Here is an 8,603-nt window from a genome sequence, read left to right as displayed (position 1 = left end):
CATGTCAGGGGGCCCGGCCCGGGCCCTTGCGCTGCTGATTTTTTTAAATTTTTAAATTTTTTTTTTCAAAACGTTTTTTTTCCTTTCCTTTTTTTTTTTTTTTTGACGGGGGGTGGGGGGGGGGGGCTCGGTCGTTGGTGGGGGGAGCAGGCTAGTTTAAAAAAAAAACAAAAACATACTCACCTGATCGCGGAGCCGGCATCCCTCCTCTCTGCTGCTCTGTGCTCTATTCAGACTGTCTGAATACTGGGTGTGATGTCATCATGTCATGCCCAGCATTCAGTCAGTCTGGAGCAATGGAGCACAGAGCAGCAGAGAAGACCAAGAGAGGAGAAAAGGTAAGTGAAGGGAGGAAAACGAGGGGGGCACAGAGGGGTTAAAAAACGGGGGGGGGGGGGGGCAGCATGACAGAGGGGTTAAAAAATGAGGGGGAGCACAAAGGGGTTAAAAAACGGGGGGGCAGCATGACAGAGGGGTTAAAAAATGAGGGGGCACAAAGGGGTTAAAAAACGGGGGGGCAGCATGACAGAGGGGTTAAAAAATAAGGGGGGGCACAGAGGGGTTAAAAAACGGGGAAGCAGCATGTCAAAGGGGTTAAAAACGGGGAAGCAGCATGTCAGAGGGGTTAAAAAATTAGGGGGAGCACAGAGGGGTTAAAAAATGGGGAAGCAGCATGTCAGAGGAGTTAAAAACGGGGAAGCAGCATGTCAGAGGGGTTAAAAAATTAGGGGGAGCACAGAGGGGTTAAAAAACGGGAAAGCAGCATGTCAAAGGGGTTAAAAACGGGGAAGCAGCATGTCAGAGGGGTTAAAAAATGAGTGGGGGCACAGAGGGGTTAAAAAATGGGAAAGCAGCATGTCAGAGGGGTTAAAAAATGAGTGGGGGCACAGAGGGGTTAAAAAATGGGAAAGCAGCATGTCAGAGGGGTTAAAAATTGAGGGGGGAGCACAGAGGGGTTAAAAAACGGGAAAGCAGCATGTCAGAGGGGTTAAAAATTGAGGGGGGAGCACAGAGGGGTTAAAAAACGGGAAAGCAGCATGTCAGAGGGGTTAAAAAATGAGAGGGGCACAGATGGGTTAAAAAATGGGAAAGCAGCATGTCAGAGGGGTTAAAAATTGAGGGGGGAGCACAGAGGGGTTAAAAAATGGGAAAGCAGCATGACAGAGGGGGTGAAAAAATGAGAGGGGCACAGATGGGTTAAAAAACGGGGCAGTATGGCACAGTGGGGTTAATAAACAGGGGTCAGCACGGCACAGTGGGGTTAAAAAATGGTGGGCAGCATGACACAGTGGGGTTACAAAGGGGGGGGGGAGGCATGGCACAGTGGGATTGAAAAAGGGGGGGAGCAGCATAGTATAGTCTGATGAAGGGGAGCCAGATGAAGGGGGCAAAAACAGCATGGAGGGCACAGTGTGATCATAAGGCATGGCGATGATGAAGGGGCACATTATTGTAATATTGGAGCTGGAGGAAGGCCTAATTATTAATCGTGGGTGCTATTGATTTAACGCTGGGGCTGGCTGTAATTTTCTAAATGTAGCCATTTTTTTTTCAAAATAGGTCCTTCAACATTTCTGGATCCGGACAAGCCACAACTAAAGAAAGCAGCAGCCACAGGTGGAGAAAGTGAGAAGAACAGGTAGGAGAGAGCAGCACAGTGTGTGAAATGTTGTGATTCTAGTAGGGACAATACCAATTTTTGGTGAATGTTGTGTCCAATGTAAGGTGTAGGCCAAGACTGAACTGTTTGTGTACACACTGCATTGTTTGTATACTACCCTGTGGTGGTAGATGTCCTGAAAGTCAGGAGTGCTTAAACATATGTGACGCTCCGGCGAATTGAGAGCCTAGTGGTTTTTATGTTAGCCACGCCCCAATGGCACGTTTGCCACGCCCCCAAATGCATGACCGCACCTCCCAAAATTTTTGCACTGCCGTTTGGCTAGCCACGCCCCTGAATATATGACCATATACCTAATTTTTTTGCGCCGCCGTAAGGCGGCGCAAAAAAATTTTGGGGCTTACTTCACTATGAGGGGGGCCCCATGAATTTGTTGTACCCGGGCCCTGAATTCTTCTTGGCAGCCCTGCTCCTGCCCACCCTGCCATCCAGAGAGGCCTTATAAAGCAGAGGGTTATATGAGCGGAAGAAGCCTGTTCTGTTTCTTTGATGTTTGCTGAAGTTATTGCTGTTATTGACTTAAGTTTGTGGAAGACTTAGCTACATGGGTCCATCCCAATACTGTGGATACTGTGGCGTAGTAATGCAATACCAAAATGTTTGAAAATAAATCATTTATATTAAAATAAAGACTGATATATTAAGTCACAGCTCTTCATAAATTTCAGTTATCTCATAAAGTAATAAATGATAAATAAGTAATACAGTAATAAATAAAACAAGCTCCTCCTGACACCTGTTATTCACCCAATCGAGGGTTTCTCAACATTCTACCATAGTACGCCCCAAAGGCTCATTTTTTTAGAGTTTCTCTTTATGAAATAATGACTGAACCAATCATGGGTCCCCTAGCCATAATTAAGAAATTCATGATAAAACGGTAGGGGTACTTAAGGAGGTGGTAACAAAAACAGTTTACACAAGGTAAAATGCAACTACAGAGTGGCCCTTCTATCTTTGCCATGTCCCACAGCCTACGAAAGATCAGAGGTGAACTCTGGCCAAAGAGGTCACATGTAGACAAGTCAATTTCTTTATCAGTCTTGGCCAACTGCCGTTCATTTAGTCAATACCAATAAGCATATGCTCCATAATCTTGTTAGCTGCTCTATAGAAAGTTGCCCAGTAAGACACAACCTTATAATCTAGTTGTGTCCTTTTTGCATCAACTCAAGTAGGTATGTAATCTTTATGGAGTCCAAATATTTCTATTACTTCCAGTGGTAGTCAATTTTTCAGCAACAATAATACCGACACAAGTTACTGCGACGTGAAAATTCCGATGTCCATAAAAGCGACAAGGAGAAAATATAGACTTACTATATAATAAACATATAACATTGTCCACACGCTTTATGGCCGCGACATGTAAATTGCAAATGTATAAAATCTCTCCACTCACAATGACGTCACTTCCAATGGACAAACTAAGATTGCTGGGTTTAAGGCGGCAATGGTTGGATCTGCCGCCTGTATAATGTAATCCAGGCGACGGCTCCGATTATTGCCGCCTTGAAACCACCAATCTCACTTTGTCCATTGGAAGTGACGTCATTGTCAGTGGAGAGATTTTATACATTTGCAATTTACATGTGGTGGCCGTAAAGCGTGTGGATAATGTGGTATGTCTATTATATAGTAAGTCTATATTTTCTCTTTGTCGCTTTGGTGGGCATTGGAATTTTGACGTCACAGTAACCTGTATCGGCATTATTGTTGCCGAAAATAAGTACCCCACCCATTACTTCTGACATTGAATGGTTAACAAATTGCAGCAGAATAGACCTTTTCCAATACTCCGCAGGAGATGTGCATATTCTTTTCTGTTGATTCAGCCTTTCCAGAACTTGGACACATCTCAAGTCGTCAAATAATTTATTTGTGCTATTTTTATGTGTCTCTATAAACCATGTATGGCTGTTTTTATTCAAGCCTTTCCACAGCTCACACATAAATGGTATGCATGAGTACATCAGAGGTCAACACGAGGAGTTTGTTAGGTTAGCAATAAAATATACAATTCATTGAGCAGCAATCTTCTCACTAAAACCCTGAGTCGAGAGCACTTGACGCTTCTCTCAATAGTCCCGCTTCTGGATTCTGTCTTACTGACATGCTTTATTTTAGCAAATTACTTGCTAAAACTTTGTTTAAATAAACAGCACAGATATTACAAGATGCAGTTATAAATATGTGAAAACTAGATCATTAAAACACAAGATTAGATACCTGGCGTACAGTATTTGGCATGACACTGTTTTCAAGTAAGCAAATTACTTGTATCCCTAGAGTTTATACGTACATGTCTTAGGGTCGTCATGGATTCATTGTAATCCTTTGGTATATTCTAATCAGGACAATAAAAATGAATGATAGAAATGAAAATAGAAAATCTGGTCAGGACAAAGATGAGCCAAATGATTCACTAAATTTTGAGTTCCTACGAATGTCAGTGTTTTTTTGGCCACCGCCACTTTTCAAAGGTCACGCTGAAAAATATTGGAATTATGGAACAGGACAGTCTTTTGAAATGTTATTTATTTTACAATATTTTATTTCCAGTTCGGCTGGGGTCTCTTCACTGGGGGACCCCTTCCCCTGTGCTGTGGGCTCCTTATACAAAGGAGGACCTAATCTGCTCCCTATGCCATAGTTAGTAATCTTTCGTGCCTCCCCCCTCCATTCGCTGAGTCATTGCACTTAAACTTGAGGCAGAAGAATCTCAAGAGACGGACAGTGTAAACTTCACCTCAAAGTTCAGTTTCTTAGAACTTTAAAACCCCTCATTTCATTAAAGTTTCCTTTTTCTCCCCTTCCCCTAAAGTACTATTCAGTTTAGCCTCTTTTATGACTTGATTGAATCGTGAGATTTGCGGGACATCAGGACTCTGTATTATATGTGAAAAGAGCAACGATAAGGTGCGCCAATCAGATAAATGACAATATAACTTACAATGAATATGGCAAAAATGAAAAGGCTCATAGATAAATAAGCATACTGTATATTTATTACAAATGTTAATAATAAACACGTTGGCAAATATCCATATTCAGAGCAGAACTGCATCAAACGGGGGATATAAATATAACAACCTCAAAAAAAGATGGTGTAAGAGTGAGGTTTTAGAACGGCATCATAAAGGGGGTTCAATGGGTAAGTTATCCACAGTGTTGTAAAAAATAATATTCAAAGTTCATATTAACTGTAAACCATAACATATAGGTATAGTCAACCAGATAGTAATTAATACTCAGAAGATAATCCCACCAACAAGGAAGTAGTGAAAACTAAAATGACTTAAAATGCTTATTAATACCTCACAGACTCACGGAATCCTCAGTCAAACCAGCGGGGTATAGGACGTTAGTTCCAGAGGAGGTGAGTGGCCAGTTCACCTCACTCACCCCAATATGCATTCTCCAGATAGATGTTCCAATCCGTCATAGGGCAAGTGACTTATTCAGGATGGCTCGTGCCCCCGTTGGCAGTGGCGTAGCCTCACTGTATCCTGCATTGTCAGTTTGTTAAACAGCTGCCGTGATCAACAAACAAATCCTCTACGGATATTCTACATCTTCCTCCGCTTATCGCTTGATAGAGTCCAAGCTGTGCCCGACATTCGTGCTGATGATATAATAGGTATGAGTGGAATAACTCCCAAAGGAAAAAATAAAATAAAGTGTTAAACTCCCATGCAGATTATCCTCACAGTATTATGACGCGTTTTGTTACCTTAGTGACCTTTCAAAGATCTTTATTATTATTATTATTATTATTATTATTAGAATATATTTATTATATGTGACACTTTTGTGTTTTGTGTCTGTGTTTAACTTACATTGCTTGGAGTGCATCTAGACATGCACCTTTCTGTTGAAGTGTATTTTGAAGGTCCAAAATAGGTCTTAGTAAAAGTATACGCTATCTTTGCCAGAGCTGAGCTACTGCAAAAAAGTATTTGGGGGTACAATAACATTAGCCCATCTGCTGCAGAACTGAACAACTGAACAGGCTTCACTGTGCATGTCCCGACACCCACGCATTCCACCAACCTCTGTTTATTGGGTCTCCAGAGTGAGTGGAATATGGGTTTGTATAATAAACTGTTATGAATCACACTATAGTAAATTGATTATACTTACTATAAACAGGGGTTTTCTCTGTACATAGATAAAGATCATACTTGCCTACTCTCACGGAATTTCCGGGAGACACCTGAATTTCGTGGAGTCCTCCCGGACTCCCGGAAGAGAAAGCAGAATCCCGGATGACAGATTTTAAAAGTTGGCAAGTATGTTAAAAATGACAAGACAAATCCACCATTATAATTTTGAAACAACAGCAGATTTTTCACTGAAAATAGCTTGATTTACACAGTTTGGATTTATATCAGTTTTGTAGGAAGTGGTCTGAAGGAATAAATGAATGAATGAATGAATACATGAATGTGAAAAACATTCTATATAAAGATGATTTTCTATTTTGCAATGTTGTAATTGTGACTGCAACTTTACATATTTTAATTTTCTATAGAATAAAAATGATTTTCCTACATTGCTTTGGATACACAGATTTATTATAATCAAGAGGCGATTACTACTCATCTTTTAGGTGTAACTATTTTAATCATTTACACTAATCATCATCACAAGTCCACACTATGTTTATGTTCCTCTCTTCCGTCTAAGTACCCCTGCGGGACCATTATGGACAACTAAAACACCCATCCTGAAAAAATACATTACTCACCAAAAACCAGGTGAGCAATTTTCAATGAATTGATAAAATTAGTTAATTCATAAAAGATATCACATTATCCCATGAACTAACCTAATGTGTTTTATTATTTCACATATGTCAATCATTGGAGGAACACTTCATGTATTGAAGGAACCACACCAGCCTTAGGAGAAAGCAATTCAATTATTAACAATGTCTTTGGAACAAAATTATTAAGTGAGTACCTCAGAGAGTATATTATATGATCATAGGTAAACAGCACATACAATATTTATTTTCTCTTTTTTATATTGGTCCACCTGCGATTTTTTGTAAACTTTGAAGCATCTGGGAAACATTTTAGGGACTTTTATCTTGATAGTGGCAGCAAAATTCACTATTTGTTATTATCATAAGACACTTGGGGATATATTTACTAAACTGCGGGTTTAGCAACCAATCAGATTCTAGTTATCATTTATTTAGTACATTCTACAAAACAACAGCTAGAATCTGATAATCTGATGAGCTCCATTTTTTAGTATACCCCCTGAACTCTACTCTTCTTATGGTGCTGATCTGATTCGTTTCTCATTTTATACAGCATGTATGTGAAGGAAATGGATAATTTTGTGGTTGTATATCTATGTGCTTTATCCTGAAATTGTTCTTAGACAAAAATGCTATATTTGATGCAGTAGCACATGTGACGAATAATTAAGATACACTCCTCTCCTGCAGGGACTATTTAATGGTCAGTAGAGAGGCATTTATTAAGGTCTTAGACATTTTCCTACATGTGACATTAAGGGCTAGATTTACTAAGCTGCGGGTTTGAAAAAGTGGGGATGTTGCCTATAGCAACCAATCAGATTCTAGCTTTCATTTATTTAGTACCTTCTACAAAATGACAGCTAAAATCTGATTGGTTGCTATAGGCAACATCCCCACTTTTTCAAACTAGCAGCTTAGTAAATCTAGCCCTAAGTCATTATTATCTTTGTCATATTATGTGTAGCATATTGAGGAAAATGAGTTGTTTATAAATGTGGCATTCAACATCCCAATCTGGGCCATACCCCTTGTGACATGTCTCTTCTGTAAAAATAGCCAATAGCAGAGGGTATTCAGCTTCCATGGCGTCTTTACAGGTTTCTGCTGTTTAAATACAGAATTGTAAGAATATGGCTTCAATAGTAGCTTTTATTGCATATATGTTCCTTTTACAGGTTCTGTGTAGATGAATCTACAGTTCATAGAAGTGTAATGTATCCCTGGGAAAGACACATAGACATTAAACAGAAAGTCTTGGTTATTTACGAAGACCAATGTAGACCTTTCACCACAGTGTGTTCCATAAATCTTATCCTTGTTTAATATTCTGCCTCTCGTTACTAATTCCAGGATAATATAGAGCTGTAAGTATAGGCATAAGTCTTTTATCTATTTGATAAGGATGCTCGCAGCTAGTCAGGGATTATCTTGCACTATAGCCTATTCTTCTTCATTATTATAATTATTAACACTTATATATGTATTGCCAGTATACTCCACAATGCTTTACAATTGGGAAAAACACAGTAGTAAAACAGGACTGGGTATTACCAAACAGACATGACTTGTCATAATTTTCTACCTGTTATTAATAGCATAATATTAGGAGGGAGAACAATGCTTTTGTTTTACGAAATAGTTTAAAAGGAAACTAGTTATTAACATGTTCCCCTTACTGGAGAAGTAGTACATTTTTTATTTCTTTTAAAAAAATCATATTATATATATATACTCACTGTAGTAGCTAGAAATATTCGTGCCCTGGGCATGGAGTTTAATAATGATGGTGATTTTCACCAAGCCATATCTCTCCTTCATTATGCTATATCACCCAAGGCTATGACAACTGTAGTACAATATAAAATGTATGAACATATTATAGCATGGGCACCGTGCAGGTGCAATAGCATTTTTTTAATAATATTTTTGATGACTTTTTGTGTGATATTGGGTCACTGCTTATCTGCGCCCTACATTCCTCTGCTCAAACCAGCTACAACTCTGCAGCCCAGTACTGTGTGACATTTCAGCATTTTATTAATGAGATAGGAATTTGACAGTTGTCTGTATATTCTATCTTAACAAGTTAACACGGCGGTTCCCAAAGTGGTGCCGCGGGGCTGTCACTGGGGTGCCGCGAGCCAGCCA

At 39.5% G+C, this 8,603-nt stretch overlaps 1 protein-coding gene across 2 annotated transcripts in view; it reads left to right on the top strand.

The window, feature by feature from the left end:
• The first annotated feature begins 291 nt into the window (after positions 1-291).
• Positions 292-8,603, top strand: part of PAIP1 (poly(A) binding protein interacting protein 1) — a 239,709-nt gene continuing 231,397 nt past the window's right edge. Inside the window, exons 1-2 of one of the 2 annotated variants that reach the window (XM_075183799.1) lie at positions 292-338; positions 1,561-1,639. The gene's annotated coding sequence lies outside the window, so the exon portion shown is untranslated. Of the gene's footprint in view, positions 339-1,558; positions 1,640-8,603 lie in introns of those variants that run through there. The other variant, XM_075183808.1, reaches the window with a different exon arrangement.

Source organism: Mixophyes fleayi, chromosome 1, assembly GCF_038048845.1.
Source record: "Mixophyes fleayi isolate aMixFle1 chromosome 1, aMixFle1.hap1, whole genome shotgun sequence".
NCBI classification, from domain to species: domain Eukaryota; kingdom Metazoa; phylum Chordata; class Amphibia; order Anura; family Limnodynastidae; genus Mixophyes; species Mixophyes fleayi.
Note: the sequence above shows the minus strand (reverse complement) of the source record. Positions and strands in the feature narration are given on the sequence as shown.